Source organism: Chelonia mydas, chromosome 2 (genome assembly GCF_015237465.2).
Source record: "Chelonia mydas isolate rCheMyd1 chromosome 2, rCheMyd1.pri.v2, whole genome shotgun sequence".
Classification (NCBI taxonomy): Eukaryota; Metazoa; Chordata; order Testudines; family Cheloniidae; genus Chelonia; species Chelonia mydas.
This window is the reverse complement of record NC_057850.1, coordinates 36,105,216-36,122,429: the sequence shown is the minus strand read 5'-3', so window position 1 is coordinate 36,122,429 and position 17,214 is coordinate 36,105,216. Positions and strand designations below refer to the sequence as shown.

Here is a 17,214-nt window from a genome sequence, read left to right as displayed (position 1 = left end):
ACCCATTCCACTGCTTCACCACGCTTCTAGTGAAATAGTTTTTCCTAATATCCAACTTAGGCCTCCCCCATTGCAACTTGACACCATTGCTCCTTGTTCTGTCATCTGCTACCACTGAGAACAGCCTAGCTCCATCCCCTTTGGAACCCCACTTCAGGTAGTTGAAGGCTGCTATCAAATCACCCCTCACTCTTCTCTTCTGCAGACTAAATAAACCCAGTTCTGTCAGCCTCTCCTCATAAGTCATGTGCCCCAGCCCTCTAATAATTTTCATTGCCCTCCGCTGGACTCTCTCCAATTTGTCCACATCCTTGTATTGGCCTTATGTGAAAGGTGTCAGAGAAGGAGGGAAGACACTGGGGGCAGAATTGTGCTCTGTCAGATCCACCTCCTACAGGGCTTCTGCTACTGAAAAATATTGGGAGCTTCAGCCCTTCCTCCTGAGCTCTGCAGTGAAAAAGAGGCACCAGGTAAGTAAAATAGAGAGAGAGATTTCATGCATCTTGTACACTGGGAGTGCAATGTTCTTTTTTTAAGATGAGTATTAATACTAGCTATCTCACCTTTCTATGGAAATCTAATTTTTGAATTGTCCCTTTCATGTCCATAGTTATATTGTCATTGGAATTGTTTACCTGTGATTATGCAGTCCTTACTCTGACAAAACCCTCGGAGGACAGTGGAAATTTTGTTTCAGTAAGGACTGGAGGGTTCACAGATTAAGACCAGAAAGGTCTTTGAAATTTTCATATACATTTTCACGCACCTGGTGAAGAGTCAGAGTCCATAACTTCTAGTTAAGTTAATGTAGACTTTTAAAAATAAATATCCAGTTTTACAGATTTCAAGTAACAGAGACCATACACCGCTATAATTTTTCCATTGGTTAATTACCTCACTTTTAAAAATTTGCCCCTTATTTCTAGTCTGCATTTTTATAGCATAAGCTTCCAGCCTCTGGCTAATGGATAGGTCTCAGAATGTTACTATAAACGGGGAATCATCATCAAGCGAGTGTGTTTTCAGTGGCATCCTGCAGGGATCAGGTCTTGGCCCTATGCTGTTTAACATTTTTATCAGTGATCTGGAAGGAAACTTCAAATCATGACTGAAAAAGTTTGTAGGTGACACAAAAATTGGGGAAGTTTTAAATAGTGAAGAGGACAGGTCATCCATTCAGAACAATCTGGATTGCTTGGTAAACGAGGTGCAAGCATAGGTGCTAGGGGCGCTGCCGCAGCTCCTGGCTTGAAGTAGTAATAACAACCCAGTAGAGGGGTTTGGCCGGGGCTTGTTCTGCTCCGGGGTGGCGGGGGACCACACTGTCTCGGTACATCCTTCCAGTTGTTGATGGGGAATTAGCCTAGCCGCGGGAGTCTCTCGCCGCGGCAGCAGTAGAGGCAAACAAGATAGTTATTCACGCCCGGCCCGTGGTCGGCAGGCAATAGTGAGTCCAGGGCTCAGGTCCTCAGGCAGGAGCTGAGCAACAGTTATATAATTAGCAGGCCCAGGCCCTGGTTCAGGGCAGGGCAGCAGAGTCAATGGCTCAGGTCCTCAGGCAGGGCTGAGCAAGCACAGGTAAACAATCAGCCTAAGCTCTCAACTCAGAGGGGCCTGGGAGAGGAGGAGACTGCCACCCGCAAGTTGGGTGGCAGGGGGGATGCAGGCCCACCCGCTCCACTGTGCCCCAGCCTGAATCAGTGGGGATCTTGGCCGTGACACACTGACATAGGCTCTGGCAGTGCTTCAGCCAGACTAGGGTTGGCCACCCGCAGGCTACTTCCTAACTCCCCCTCTAGAGGTACCTGGGTCTGGACAGTGTCCTCTGGGGGGTCAAGCCCCATGGGCTCCTCTGGGTAACTGGCGAGGGGTAGGTTTGGCAGCTCCTCCAGGCTCTGGTCAGCGTCAGGTGTTGGTTGGGCGGGCCCGTCTTTGGGTCCACCATTGGTTGCCGGGGTCTCCCAACCAGCAGCGAGGCCGCAGGCATCTGGCCTGTCCGGCGGCTGCTCCTCCAGTGAGCTCTTGGATGGGGCTTTTATATTTCCAGTTCTGCACTTTGATCTCTAGGGGGCAGGCACAGGACTCACTGTCTCCACCCACTTTGGTGTCTGGAGGGGCACGTCTCTCTCTGGGGTGGTGGGGGCCACACTGCCTTGCTACAAACCCAAATACATGGTTTCCGCTTTCAGCACCCCCACTATAGAAATTGTTCCAGCACCACTAGGCGCAAGCAAACAATATGTGTTTTAATACAGCTAAATGTAAATGTATACACCTAGGAACTAAGAATGTAGGCCATTACTTACATGATGGGGGATTATCCTGGGAAGCAGTGACTCCGAAAAAGATTTGGGGGTTGTGGTGAATAATCAGCCGAACATGGCGCTGCAGCTAATGGATGCAAAGCTAACTGATGCAATCTGGGGTGCAGTGGCATCTTGAGTAGAAGTAGAAAGGGTATATTTACCTCTGTATTTGGCACTGATGTGACCGCTGCTGGAATACTGTATCAAGTTCTGGTGACCACAACTCAAGAAGGATTTTAATAAATTGGAGAGGGTTCAGAGAAGAGCCATGGGAATGATTAAAGGATTAGAAAACATACCCTGAAGGGATAGGCTCAAGGAGCTCAATCTATTTAGCTTAACAAAGAGAAGGGGTGACTTGATCATAATCTATAAGTAACTATGTGGGGAACAAATACTTAATAATGGGTTCTTCAATCTAACAGCAAAAGGTATACACAATCCAATGGCTGCAAGTTCAGACTGGAAATATGGTGGACATTTTTAACAGTAAAGGTAATTAACCATTGGAACAATTTACCAAGGTTTGTGGTGAACTCTCCATGGCAGACAATTTTTATATCAAGATTGTGTTTTTCTAAAAGATCTATTCTAGGAATTATTTTGAGGAAGTTCTATGGCCTGTGCTATCCAGTAGGTCAGACTAGATGATCATAATGGTCCTTTCTGGCCTTGGAATTTATGAATCTATGAAACCTCCCATTGAGGTTTGCTTGACTAAGGCTCTCACGTTTGGGCTGTCAGTCAGTACAGACAAAAATGGCAGCACAGGTGGGGGAAAACTCCCTTCACAGGAAAAGGATTTAGCCAGACAGTGAAGAGAAAGGAAATTATCTTTGCTGATACTGATGGGCCAGAAATACAATGATGTAACTAGAACAGGAGTACTTGTGGCACCTTAGAGACTAACAAAATTATTTGAGCATAAGCTTTCGTGATGTAACTGACACACGCTTGGTTTTACTGAATGAAACCACATTCAGAAAGTTCATAGCCCTCAGACTTACAGTACATCTGATCTGATATTAAAACATACACCCAGCATCATCATACAGAGAAGGATTAGGAGGGAGGAATAAATAATTTTCTGGGACAGGAATGGATAACAGAGATATATTTTGATACTGATGTAAATAAATCCTAATCAGTGACACTCTGATGAATCAGCACAGTGGGTGGAAGTGATTTTTATATAATAACAGTATCATCCTTTCTCTTCTACTGCAGTGTCACACAGCAGCAAACACAGGCACTGCACAGCAACCAATGAGTCAGATCCTGTGTACCAAACTGACATGGATGAAACCAAAATATTTACAGTTACATTTGTTATATTTTATACAGTAAAGAATTAGTAGTTGGTCCCAAGGGACCACTAACTCCTGCTTCCCTAGCAGCTGACCACACAGCAGCCAGAACTTTTGTGGTAATCTAACAGAAAAGATGCTGTGGATTCAGCCAGTGTCAGATAGAGAAAGAAGGAGAAATTATTGAGGCTTTGGGGAAACAAAGGCTTTTCCTGAGTTAGGTTTTGTTTTTGTTTTTTAACAGGAGCCCGAATAACTACAGTATGGTAAATCCCCAATTCCATTTACCCCCCTCCAGTGATGAGCTGCCAAAATCTTAACAACGGATTCCCTCCTCACCCCTCGAGGGGGTTGTTGCCCACCCCCACCCCCCAGGACCCCTGCCCCATCCAACCCCCCTGTGTTCCTTGATGCCCCCACCCCAGGACCCCTGCCCCATCCACCCCCCTTCCCTGTCCCCTGACTGCCCCCAGAACTAGGCAGGAGGGTCTCGTAGGCCACCATAGTCAGTGCCCACCCGCCCCACCCCTAAGAGCCAGAGGCACCTGCCGGGGGGCGAGGTGGGGAGTCCCGGAGGTGCTTACCTGGGGCAGCTCCCAGGAAGCATCTGGCATGTCCCTCTGGCTCCTAGGGGTGGGGGAACATAGCTGGGGCGGAGCAGGGGGAGCGGCCGCTCCCCCACTGATCACATCAAAAATGGCGCCTTAGGCACTGACTCCTTGGGTGCTCCAGGGCTGGAGCACCCAAGTGGAAAATTTGGTGGGTGCAGAGCACCCACCCACAGCTCCCCACCCCAGCCCCAGCTCACCTCACCTCCGCTCCGCCTCCTCTCCTGAACGCGCCGCCTTGCTCTGCTTCTCCCCACCCCCCCCCCGGCTTCCCACGAATCAGCTGTTCGGCGGGAAGCCGGGGAGGGCTGAGAAGCAGGTGATGGCTTCCCGCTCAGGCCGAGGGTGGCGGAGGTGAGCTGGGGCGGGGAGCGGTTCCCCTGCACGCCCCCCACCCCGGGTTACCTGCTGCGGTGCGGGCGGCCCTCGTCATGCCCCAGCTCACCTCCCCCTCCCTGGGCCTGAGTGCGATGCTGCCGCTTGCTTCTCAGCCCACCCCGGCTTCCCACGCAAACAGCTGATTCGCAGGGGGAGGGGGCAGAGAAGCAGAGCTGGGCGGTGCTTTCAGGGAAGGAGGTGGAGGCGGAGCAGAGGTGAGCTTGGGGTGGAGAGCTGCCGGTGGGTGCTCTGCACCCACCAAATTTTCCCCTTGGGTGCTCCAGGGCTGGGAAGGGTAACCACCTTTCTGTATACAGAACTATAAAATCCCTCCTGGCCAGAAGCAAAACCCTTTCACCTGTAAAGGGTTAAGAAGCTAAGATAACCTCGCTGGCACCTGACCAAAATGACCAATGAGGAGACAAGATACTTTCAAAGCTGGGGGGGGGCAGGGAACAAAGGATCTGTCTGTCTGTGTGATGCTTTTGCTGGGAACAGATCAGGAATGCTCTTCATAACTTCTCAGAACTTCTGTTGTTAGTAAGTAATCTAGCTAGAAGTGCATTAGATTTCCTTTTGTTAAATGGCTGGTAAAATAGCTGTGCTGAATGGAATGTATATTCCTGTTTTTGTGTCTTTTTGTAACTTAAGGTTTTGCCTAGAGGGATTCTCTATGTTTTGAATCTGATTACCCTGTAAGGTATTTACCATCCTGATTTTACAGAGGTGATTCTTTTACTTTTTCTTTAATTAAAATTCTTCTTTTAAGAACCTGATTGCTTTTTCATTGTTCTTAAGATCCAGGGGTTTGGGTCTGTGTTCACCTATGCAAATTGGTGAGGATTTTTATCAAGCCTTCCCCAGGAAAGGGAGTGTAGAGCTTGGGGGAATATTTTGGGGGGAAGACGTCTCCAAGTGGGCTCTTTCCCTGTTCTTTGTTTAACACGCTTGGTGGTGGCAGCATAGGGTTCAAGGACAAGGAAAAGTTTGTACCTTGAGGAAGTTTTTAACCTAAACTGGTAAGAATAAGCTTAGGGAGTCTTTCATGCAGGTCCCCACATCTGTACCCTAGAGTTCAGAGTGGGGAAGGAACCTTGACAGGAGCCCAAAGAATTGAATTGTCCGGTACCAGTGCATGCTCAACCTATAACTAAGCCAGCATAGTTAAGGGGATTTGCATTGATATAGGAGATTAGTAGCTGCCTTGTGGTGTTTGTGTCACATACTGGACTGAAACCAAGACACAAACCAGCATCCTGGTGTTTCACAAAGCTACCAAGCCAGAGATTCTCTGTTAGGCAGTTGCCCGAGGAACCTTCATTTAGGGGACGTTATGACGTTAGTGTTTTTTTGCAATTAAAAATAATTCACAATGTTAATGCAAAGTTAAGTTTGACAAATTAAAGCCACACCGCCAGGAAATTCATTTAAGGGTCCAAAATCTGCCTTAACCCACTTGAACATATGCAGCATATTCGGGTCTTTTCAATACATTATCACCTATGTGACATACTACTGATTAAATACCACTTGCAATGGAAATAGAAATGGCTGAGGTGGCACAGTCTGGATCCAAAGATATTTTAGGCTAGTATTTCTTTTCTAGATTAAATGAAAGCTAAGTTATTAATTGTATTACTATAGCCCCTAAGAGCCTTAGTCATGGATGAGGACCCCATTGTCCTAGGTGCTTAGAAACAGAATGGAAAGTTCCTGACCCAAAGGGCTTACAATCTAATTATAAGACAAGAGACAACTGATGAATCCAGACAAATGGAGTATTACAAGGAAACAATGAGACAATGTTCGTCAGCATGATAGGAGTGGTCTCAGCACCCTAGCAATCTAACAGTTGTCAAGTTTTTGGTAAGCATCATGGCAAAAAGAAAGAGTTAAGGAGAGATCTGAAGAAGGATATTGAGGTAGTTTGTGGAGGTTGACAGGGACCTCCTTGCAAGGGTTACCAAGCTCTCATCATATCATGGCTTGATTACTTCAACATTGTTTGAGTTGTATGGTGCTGAAACCTTTGGGGCTGTCCTTGTGAGATTCCAGTCCAAGGCGGTGATGTCTTGTTAGAAGAAACTACTTACATGAGGTGATCATTCAAGCTGACAGTATTTGGTCTTGTTGAATAGAATAAATCTTGTCAGATCAGCTATTTTAACAAGACATCTGCCATTTTGGGCTGTGTCTAAATCATTTCTGGAAAAGAAGCCTCAACCAGTCCGGGATCTGATCCTGGACCAAAACTCAAGGAACAGGGCAGGATCCAGGAAATCAAAGTCAAACCTCCATATTAAAATTTGGGGGAAATGGCTCTGAAGTTCTGGTGTGAGCTCATTTCTAGACAGAAGACTACCACATGGAAAGTTGCAAGTCTGAAAAGGGTTATGACTGAAGTAGGATGTTGGTCGGTCCTTATCAAAAACAGAATGTCTAAGCTTTCCAGTGGCTGTATAAGGGCCCAATCATGCAACCCCTAGCTCAGATGAAAAGTCCACAGTTCTTCTGACGCATTTCTTCCTTTCTGTTAAGCAGGAAGTATGGGAAAGAATCAATAGACTTCTAGGGAGTAAAGAGAGCAATTAAGAAAAATAAGGACATTGCTGAGAAGCTAAGTGATTTCTTTGCAGCATGCTTCATCACAGAGGATGTTGGGAAGAGACCTGCTCTTTTCTGGTAAAGAATCAAAAAGTTCAAGGTAAGTGAACTGTTTAGTGGACATTTTGAAATTCATGTTTGAACACTGTTGTTGTCAATGAAATTAATGAACTGACAGTGCTCAGATTTGTCATTGTTTGATGTTTGTTGAGTTAAAAGTCTATTTTTATTCAAACTGGGCAAAGTGATTATTGATCAGAGCAGGGCCATATTTGTGGGCTAAATCACATATTTTAATTACAGTATTTCACTACAAAATATGACAAACTGTGACATAAGCGTTTTTATTTGCATTCTTCTATTTCATTGCTCAACCAAATTTAATCAAACCTTTCCCATTTCTCTGTTCATCCCTCCATCCTCCTCACCCTCCCACCCCAAAAAGAAGACAAAGAAGCAGCTCTGAGACTGAAACAAAAGAATGGCAGGGTTATTTTTGCAAAGTTTATGTGTGGTTGACTAAATGGTGCTTGTATGAAATTAGGATACCCCCTCTAGCCTCACTAATGTAGTGCTGTAATTACTGCAGTGTACCTATGTGTGCATTACCCAGTTACTGACTGGATTTATTTCACTGACTTATTGCTTTATGAAAGAAGCAAATAGATTACCAATAAATAATCAAGTGAAAACATGCCTGTTTATTTTTAAATATTAGTAAATCAGTGGATGTGTCTAAAGGTAAAAATCAAGGATATTTAACTTTTACCAATTAGGAACATAACACTTCTGAGATACCTAGTCAAGAACATCCTAAATGATCAATGGATTTAACATGGTTGCTTATTTACTTCAAATGCTAATTTCATAATGATGTTTTATAATATTATATAATAATTAATAATAAAACCATAGTCCTTGTGAAGAGCTTGAGGTAAGCAGGTTCTTTGCAAAGGAGTTCTGCAGACGCAAGGGGAAATAAGAGAAAGTGAATCCTCTTTCAGGCAGTGAAGCTATTCCACAGTTGATACTCCAGCCTCACCTCTCCAGTAACCCTAAGGTTAGTTCCTTTACCCAGCCTCTACAGGCAGACTGGTGAGTATGTAACACCGACGGACCCTGTTCATCGGTGGGCAGAATTGAACCTAGGGTCCCTGGAGCCTCTACTGCATGAGCTAAAAGCCATGGGGCCCTTAGCTAAGGTTGTAGAGCAGACTCATTAATTTCTCTCTAAGTGGTCTCAGTGCCACTACATGGGACAGAGCACCACACCCAGGAGGTGTGTGGGTTACAAGTAGGTCTGCATAGTGATGGATTCACCATCCTTAACCCCTGAGGTCTGCTTCCCCAGAGCTCTGTGCTTGAGCAGGAAGCCTGCAGAGAGCACGTATCTGAGGCTTGAAGGAAGCTCCTATGTGTGAGATCCTAGCTCTGCTGGTAGGAATTGCATTGGCTGGGCAGTAGCCAGGGCCCCCTTTGCACTCAGAGGCCACTTTCAACCAGTATATAAACTCTATCAGATACTTACAGCAAAGTATATATCTAATCTGTCTTTGTTTGCAGAAAGGACTGCTTTCATCATCCATCAGTTTAAGTCTTTACTCCTGAGGGCATTCTGTGCCAAAAAATTAAAAATTCTCTGCACAGTATTTCAAAATTCTGCAAGCTTTATTTGTCAATAAATAAATAAATGGAGAGGCTCCAGCATGGCAGTGTGGAGCACAGGCCACTGGTTGTAACAAGATGGGAGATCACCCTGCAGCCTCCCTGTCCCCTACCCACAGAAGATGGACTCAGTGATGAGGCTGCACCTGACCCGGACTCAGCGCAAGGCCTGGGCCTACCCCAGAAACACCCTGGAGCCCTGTCCCTCTGCACCACGTGTGGGGCAGGAAGGTTCAACCAGGCAGGATCCAAGTGTGGATGGGCTTGGTGTGGGGTGAGAGGATTCTGTGTGGGACAATCTGGGTGCAGGCAGCTCAGTGGGGGAGGGAGATCTGGTGTGGGGGATCTGGAGGCACAGGGGCTCATTGGGGGGGTTCCAGGTGCAGGGGCAATGGGACTCTGGAGGGGCTTCCAGGTGAAAGTGGATGGGTCTCAGCAAAGGGGTGTGGGGGTCTCAGCAGGGGGCGCTGGGGGAGTGGGGCTTGGTGGGGTGTGGGTCTGGGTGCAGCTAGTTGGAGGTAAGTGGCATCGGGGTCTGGATGTGGGGGCTCGGGGTGGGGGTTTGAGTGTAGGGAGCTGAGTGGTGGATGGTCTGGGTGCAGAGGTGGAGATCCGGAAGCAGGGGGTCTGGGTGCAGGGGGATTTCAGATCAGATGCAGCGGTTAAGGTTCAGTGGGGTGGGTTTCAGTATGGAGGGCTAGTGGGGTTCTGGGTATATGGGGTGAGACTTGGCGGAGGTGTTTGGGTATGGGAGGTCTGGATTCGTGGGGTTGGGAGGATGGGGGAGCAGCTCCCCCTACAGTGACCTCTCCCCCTGCAGCTGAAGAGCAAAGGGGGCAGGAAGCAAGGGAGGGTGCTGAGCTTCCTGCAGTTGTGGGAGGTCTGACACAGCCCTAGACACCCTTTTCAGGGGAAGAGGAAATCGCGTCCTCCCCTGCCTCCAGCCCAGCCGGGACTAGCAACTGATCCCAGCTCAGGGTAGGAGCCACTGCTCTGGGTGCTTGAAACAACGTACCTGCGTAGCTAGGGTGTGGTGCATAACTGCTCTTGCAGCTTCCCTTTGCTTCTCTGTCAGAAAGTCATTTTTCTGAGGGAAAGCAAAGAAATCTGCCAGGGACATGAATTCTGCACACACGCAGTGGCGCAGAATTCACCCAAGAGTGTTAGGTATAGGCCTAGATTCTGACTGTCCCTGTGCCATGGGTACACCGGGGGAAGCGAAAGAGGGCTTGGAGTGCTTTGCTCCCCAGATTATTTGAGTAGGATGCAGCTAGAATGCCAGTCCTTATGTGCCTGCAATGTAATGGGAAAAGGGAATGGCTACCTAGAACAACCAACAGCTCTTAATACTACAAATCTGTGCGGCCAAAGCATCATCTTCATTCTCTCCTTACCTCCCTTCTGGACCTGCTTGCACTCAGTGGCAGGTGCTGTGAGAATACATGCTGCACCTTTAAAAAGGAGGAATAATTATCTCATCAGAGCACACTCCTTGGGCTTTCATCTGTCTTTCACAGGCAGAATGCGTCTGGCTACTGCCACTCCCTCCTCCTCACTCCTCGGGGGGGAGGGGGGAGAGAGAGAGAGAGTGAGTGTTCTGGCTATGAAGCCAAAATGCAGCTCATCATTTGCAAATCTCTTTTAGTGGTTGAAAACAAATTGAATTACAGCTCTGAGTAAATATATTGTATTTGTAATGCAGAAAAAGCACATTGAATTTTCTTTCTACATAAAGCATTTCTTCTTGTTCTCTTTAAACCATTTAAACTCCCAACTTTATGCATAGAAGTTAGAGATGGAAAAATACCTTTTAGGCCTTATCCTTCCACCTGCCAATACTGGACATTTCCCTACAGATAGCACTGAAAAAAGTGATATGCAACTCCATGCAAAATATGCATTCCAAACCCAAGGGCAGACAAACATATTGATAAAAATCTTTGGCAAAATATCCCATAGTGATGGAACTTTTAAGGCTGCTGCACATCAGTTTTGTATTATTTACACAGAAAGTTGTGATTATTTCCATATAATTCAAAAGGGTATGTATTGTCTCTAGCAACTTCCATCACCTAGGGTCTTGATTCTGTACTCCTTGTGTATCCAAAACTTCCACTGCCATCGATATAATAATTATTTGTAATACTTAATGGAAGAGGAGATGGGCCAGAAAGGTGGTGACCAGAACTAGGGATCAGAATTTAAATTCAAATCTGGTCCAGAGCTATGTTTCAGAAATCTCCTGAGCTGTCCTTGTGAGAGATTAGCCCAAATTGGTGGGATTTCCATGTTATTAGCCATTCTCATGAGATTTCCACCATGCTGGGCTAAACTTTAACTGGATGTGAAAAATAGTCCCTTTTTTGTTTTGGATTCAACTTGGAATCAAAAACAGTGTGGCAGGCCCAGATCTGGGAATTCAGATTCCTTCTCCCTAAACATCTCGGTGTTGGGATTTGAAATTCTGTTTCAGTCTGATCTCTAAATGGGAAACTATGAAGTGAAAAGGGTGAATTAATTATTTGATAACTTTAACTTTCTCTTCTGTATATTAAATGTCTGCTGACAGATTACAAAATTCTCTGACTTATTCATTAGTCAAAACTTGCAAATTTCTTCTGCAACTAATTTTTGGCAATTTGCAAAGAGTTGGTTGCCAATAGTCACAATTTGAAATTCACCGTCTTTTGATTAGCTCCATAAGTCACATGGTATTGGTGCTGTTTCCTGGTTTAAAAACATGCATATCTAACATAGCACAAATTGTAAATTGCAAATTAGACAAATTGAAATTCATTTTAGGGAAATATTTGAGCAATCAAGTTAAAAAAAACACAAAACACTTCACAAGTATCCATGGCATGCTATAGTGCTTGAATTTCCAGTCAAGGCAATTACATTTATTGGTTCCTTTCATTCCCATCTTTCTTTTTTCCATGTTTCTTTCCACAGGGAAAAAAGAGATTATCCACAGCTATGAACAATAAAGCAAAATACAGTATTTGTAATGGCAACCTTCTCTGTGCTAATAGGTATTTGAGCCAAGAGACGATGCTCAGGTTAAGCTCATTTGCCTGTTAGATCAAGAAGAAGAAATAAAAGAAAAACAAACAAACAATTGGTTGCCTATATAAATGCTACAAAATGCAAAGGCAACCGGATTTGAATTCAAGTCATTCAGCTCCAGAATCACAGTCCTGGTGTGTGACATACTTCTAACCATAGACTAGCTTAGAATCACAAAAGTAAGAAATGGAAAGATGCAGTCCATCACCCTGCAAATGCCATTCCATATACCTGTCTTCTTATGTGCCTCATCCCACATCACTGTACAGTAGTGAAGGGAAAGAAATATACTTTTAACAGTGTAGTGAAGAGAAGTAGGGTACTCAAATGACATCTGCTTAGAATGTACAGAAAATGTTGTAGGAAAAAAACACCTGGTTCTCAAGTGATCTCATATTTGGAATATGTTGACACAGCTGTTACTGAGAAGTACAGAGTAATTGCAATAGTGGCTTTAAGCTACTCCAATCCTGGGCTGTGTCTGGGGACTGCTTTTAGTTATACCTAGCTGTTTATAGCCCCAACAGACCACTCCAGCAGCTGGGAACAGTTGGGAGTGTAGTGGTGCTTTGACCACACCCTCTATACCAGTGGACTAGAAGAGAGAAAGTGTCTATATTCCCCAAAGGAATCCTCAAGTAGCTGATTAACTGGCTTTCTGACTGCTTTCCATTACAAAGCACACTGATCATAGACGAGATCTGGGGGCTACATATAAAAAAAGATGTGTATGTTAAACACTATGTAACTGAATGAGGAAACATATAATCTAGAAATTCTAAAGAGAACATGACAGATTTCAGAGTAGCAGCCGTGTTAGTCTGTATCCACAAAAAGAAAAGGAGTACTTGGGGCACCTTAGAGACTAACAAATTTATTTGAGCATAAGCTTTTGTGAGCTACAGCTCACTAATCTCCCCACTGTATTTTCCACTGCATGCATCCGATGAGGTGAGCTGTAGCTCATGAAAGCTTATGCTCAAATAAATTTGTTAATCTCTAAGGTGCCACAAGTACTCCTTTTCTTTTTAAAGAGAACATGTAACATCTTGTACCTTATTTCAGTAACTACTGTTTCTTCAGAACATAATTATCAAGGGAAATATAAAAGGTCAATTTCATCCATAGTGTAACTCATTTGACTTCAGTGGAGTTACAAAGTAATGAATCTGATCCAATAATTTGGGAAAAAATTATTATTAATGAGACTCATTGTAATTGTGCATGGTGCTTTACAGAAACACCCCCCCTCCATAAAATCCAATTAAAACCCATTTTGAAAAATTCAAAATATGAAATGATTGAGGGGGTTTTTTGGTTGGTTGTTTCCCTCCCCTTACCCCGAGCCTTGTGAACTGTTTGGAGGTAAATGTCCCTTCCTCAAAAGACAATGATAACAAACAACATCTACAGAACAGCCTTTACTGACCATCTTTACTCAGGTGAAACATTTGTCCCATGTAACAGGATGGCTTGCCCATGAACTGGACAGCCTGGGGCTAAGCCAGCACTGATTACACAATGTGACTCACCTGGTAGGAATCAGAGGTTGCCAATATAAAAGGCAGCAGGAAGCTGTAGGGGTGGGTAGGGACAGAGGAGGGGAGATTGAGTGCTAGACAGCTGCTGAGTGGAATAAGGTCTCTGTGGCTGACAGGAGTGTTGGAGATGGGTATGAACTATGGGGCTACTATGGTGGACTTTGTATTTGGGGCACTGAGGACTATTTTCAGTTAGGGCTATTGACCCAGTGTCAGTGGAGTGTTGGTGATAGTCCTTAGAGAGACTATATGCTGTTCCCAAGGTCTCCTGAGGAGAGGAAGGACCCTGCTAAGACACCTCTGGCCATAAGGTGGTGCCTGGGAAATGGCACCCGTACTACACCAAAGAACTGAACAGGCAGCATAAACATAAAATGGCTAAAAAGCTATGCAGATCACATTAGTGTGCAGTACGCGATTGTACTTGTGTTAATGGCTCAAAGAGAGAAATCACAATTTACTTCCATGGTAGCTTCCTAGCATTGTGGCAACAGCATGACAAATGAAAGGTGACAATGAGAAAATTTTACATTCTCAATCTCACTTTCTGTTCTGCTAAAACACCTGGGGCATTGAAGCAAGGAGAGAAAACAAGCTGTGAGCTGTCTCCACCACAATCTATTCAGATTGCTCTTCTATAGTCACATGTAGCTCCCATTCTTTCTTGCTTCTCACTGAATGCTGCCTACCTCTCTTCACAGTGGGTCAATGGTTCACTCCAGGGATGAATTTGCCTTTATATGCAAGCATAAACTTTCTTTTTATGATGACATTACATCTCCTTTCTCCATTAGTACAATTGTGATCAATGCTCTTATTTCAGAAGTGCTAGTTAGAATGTACAATGTAATTCTAGAAGACTAACTCACTTGTCCCATTTATCACACTATAACCTCTCTCTTTCTTTATGTAATACATAAGTTCTTTTCCCCACCCTTCTCAAGATACAGTTAGGTTTATTTTACTACTTGTTTTTCAGGCTGGAATAAAATAAATGCTATTGTGTTGTCTTATTAAGTATCATTAAACTTTGCCTTTATGCTTGTCTCAACCAACTAAAAGACTGCATTTGCTTTTGACATGTTGTTGTGCTTTCCAGACATGGTCATGGACCACTCAGAAAGCTGTATTTGTCCCAGAAGTCCCTTTTTAGCTTGGGGACTAAATCAGAAGTGCACATATTGGAAGTTCTGTTTTAGTCCCACCCCGTGGGCCAGAAGTCTGGTTTTGATGTGGAGGTATCTTTGATTCCTATTGGGCAGTTTTATTAAAAGAAGGGTACTGCTGAAGGTACAAAACTTAACATGTTGTTTATATTATCTAGTAGAGTTAGTGAATGTAGGTTGTTAGCTAAGGTTGTCTAAGCTTTTCCATTCCAATATTTTTAACTGTTTATGATCTTAGTCAAACTTTCATCTTTGAGTCTGAAAGTTAGCAGGTCTTGTCTGTCTTCTTTTCTTTCTCTTTTTTAAAGTTGGCATAAAACTATTTAGCCATTTGAGTCTGAAGTCAGTGAAGGGAAAATACATCTTTTATATTATAGAAGAAAAATGCAGAGGTTTTTAAAAATAGCTTCAGAGACTCAATAACAGTTGGTAGAAATCTGTCACAGAGTGAGATAGCACCTTTAAGTGGTCCGATCCAGTGAAAATTAATTTTGATATGAGCAAGTCATAATGGTTAAAAACCTATTTCACCTATGTACACTAATTCTACCCTAACACAATCTTTTTGTTTTTAAATAACCTTCCCACTGTTCTGTCACTGCTTCTTTTGTCCTAGCAAACTGAATGGAAACTTCAGTCTTTGAAGGAACATATGGAACAGCATTCTATATGATGACTGAAGACACCTATGGAATGAGCCAGGGCCACATAGGAAGCCTTTGATGTTTGAAGGTGAATATGGAATAAGACAGGGCTTACAAAAGGTTTTACCTGAGTGTGCACCCTCTTCAGGACCCAGCACTCTACTGCTGTCTAGAAAGTAGTTCCCTATGAGTACAATGTACTTAGATTTGAAACATGACTAAAATCCACAGTAGTGCACAAATTTTCTTTCAAAATGTTAAATATTTCCCCGAGGAGCCTTTCCCTAGAATCTCCTGGTTAGAGGCATATGGGGTGCCACCAGACTCCACTGTTCTGCTTAGCTAATCTGACCCACTGGGTAAGGTAAAGAGTCAGAAGGGGTCCTCTTTAATTGTACCCACGGGGAACAGAAATGTCTGCAATGGTACCATGTGTCAGATCTCATGAGTTAAGCAGAACTGTAGTGAGTCAATACTTGGATGAGAGCTTGCTAAGTGGTTGGCTGCTACTGGAACGGTTGTGTGATTCAGCAATACGGGTGGCACTCTTCATTCTGAGTCACTTCTGAAACAGAAGGCACTATTGGATGAGATGTAAAACTGAAGCCCTTTGTTTATTAAAGATCTCATACCACAGTTTGAGGGCTGCTGACATAGGTGACTTAGTGTGTTTAATTCTAACTGTTAATTATATTCCGGTGATCTAAATTTCCCCACGGTTCTTATTGGATATATTCCCTTGCCTACAATTGTGTAGCTTTGCTGTGTGCTGCTCCTGCATTTCAGTAGTGGATGAAGTGATCCCTGTGAATAATTTGTATTCCCTTTTATAAAGGGCTTTAGGAGGAAAGGTGATCTTTAAATATGACAGGTTTCAGAGTAGCAGCCGTGTTAGTCTGTATTCGCAAAAAGAAAAGGAGTACTTGTGGCACCGTAGAGACTAACAAATTTATTTGAGCGTAAGCTTTCGTGAGCTACAGCTCACTTCATTGGATGCATTTAGTGGCTCACGAAAGCTTATGCTCAAATAAATTTGTTAGTCTCTAAGGTGCCACAAGTCCTCCTTTTCTTTTTTCTTTTAAATATGAGTATCCTATACCTGGTTTGCAGCCCTGTATTGATGAATGATTATACAAGAGAGAAATTATCTGGGGAAAAACCTTTCTCTCCTACAGCTCCCCAGAAAATGGGGCCTCTGAGAGTTGTGGTAATATAAACATCAAATAACAATAACGAGTCAGAACCATATTCATTTCAGCGGTTCCCTCCTCTGTCACTATTCACTATGGCAGATGTGATTGCTGGTTGCTATCAGTGAAAGTCTTAATGACCCTTACTCATGAATGGAGTGACTCGTTGTCTGTTGCTCTGAGAGAAACGGGTTGAAGTGCACATTCCAGCGCACGAAGGAGCTGGCGTTAAAGGGCTGAATTACACACGTTGCCCATTTAACAGCAGCACCAGAGTTAATGCAGCAATCCAGAGCCAGTCGCTGTTGCCCTCGCATGCTAGGAAAAGGAAGGGTGGATTTATGAAATGGGGCGCCCAAGGTTTGTTATGGCTAGTACCTGCCAGGTTTGCCCATCCCATATATTAACAATGGATCACCCGTTAATGTAGGGAACCAGCATCTCTGGGCGGCCGCTTTCTCCCATCCCCGCCTCTTCATGGGCTGGAGGCTGAGGAGTTGCGGAGGTCAGACAGCTCGCTGAGGAGCCTCTTCCAGAGGCGTCGCCGCAGGCTGTGCCGCGTGGGCCGGGGCTGCGCAGAGCGAGTCTCCCGCCAGGAACTCCCGGGGAGCGAGGCGGTGCAGACGGCTGGGAGGCGGGAGACCGCAAGGCCGAGCAGCCGGAGGGGGAGGCGAGGAAGGGAGGGGCGGCTGCCTGGCAGAGGGCACAGCGGCGAGGACCGGAGCGCTGCTCCGGCGGG

The 17,214-nt window shown here is 44.7% G+C and overlaps 1 long non-coding RNA gene across 1 annotated transcript; it reads left to right on the top strand.

Annotated features, from left to right (window-relative positions):
* Nucleotides 1-5,086: 5,086 nt before the first annotated feature.
* LOC122464222 lies at nucleotides 5,087-8,849 on the top strand. Its single transcript, XR_006288163.1, has 4 exons — nucleotides 5,087-5,139; nucleotides 7,236-7,303; nucleotides 8,208-8,263; nucleotides 8,767-8,849. It is a non-coding gene; the product is annotated as an uncharacterized LOC122464222 (long non-coding RNA).
* Nucleotides 8,850-17,214: the final 8,365 nt, after the last annotated feature.